The sequence below is a fragment of the Cyprinodon variegatus genome, unplaced genomic scaffold (assembly GCF_000732505.1).
Source record: "Cyprinodon variegatus isolate N-32 unplaced genomic scaffold, C_variegatus-1.0 Scaffold1955, whole genome shotgun sequence".
Taxonomy (NCBI): Eukaryota; Metazoa; Chordata; class Actinopteri; order Cyprinodontiformes; family Cyprinodontidae; genus Cyprinodon; species Cyprinodon variegatus.
This window is the reverse complement of record NW_015152408.1, coordinates 9,812-10,768: the sequence shown is the minus strand read 5'-3', so window position 1 is coordinate 10,768 and position 957 is coordinate 9,812.

The window sequence follows — 957 nt, the reverse complement described above, 5'->3', positions numbered from 1 at the left end:
CTAGAAACTTGGAGACAAAGTCCAGTGGATTGTTTTTAATTTTCTTTTTTTTTTGGGAACAGGAAGTAACTAGAAAATAACTTAAATAACTGTAAAAGGGGAATAAAATTAATGACAACAAAATAAGGAATGACCAAGGGAATAACTAGAGGATAAGAGAAGGGAGTGGAGATAACCGAAGCCATGGAAAACCTGACCTAATGATGAGAGCATGACTATAACAGTAACTAGACCAAGGAATAAAGGAAAGCGAAAACCAGGAAGAGCACAACTAAGAATAGAAAAATGATCTAAATCTAGAGAACATAGAAAAAAAAATAAAGGAAACTTTAGAGACCCAAAAATAAAAACGTAAACAGAAACAAATGGTCAAAAATTTAAAATCATAAAACCAGGAGCTACTTTATGTCCGTACATCACACATCTTATACTATAAAGTCTGAAGCTCAAGCTGAGGAGAAAGTTTTTGTTTATTTGGGTCAAAGGGTCAAATCAGGCAGCTTTACCTAAAGAGTGTTCTGAGATTACAGGGATGAGTCCAACAGCTGATGAAGACTGTCCAGGGATTATCTGAGAGCCGGGACCAGTAGCCCTGACTGGCAACCAACCACAGCTCATATGAACTTCTTCTGACCTGCAGTAGCGCTATGTTCAGACCAAAAGCAGCAGGAGCAGCTAAAACACCCGTCCTGCTTCTTTTTTTTATGCTTGTACCAGTTTAGTTCTGATGTGCGGCTGAAGCATCTTTGCTGCTCTAGCTGCTCGGTGATAAAGTGGGTCTGATGCGCGGTGGGCGGAGCTACTCTATCCTTCCTCTTCCTGGAACAATGGCGGCTATATTAGCTGTGATCGGCGGGTAAAAAGTAGTTAGAATCTATGTTGAAGTGAGAAAGTCCTCCTGAAAACATGGTCTGTGCAGTCAGTTCATCCAGATTACCATCCTGCCTTCAAAGATTA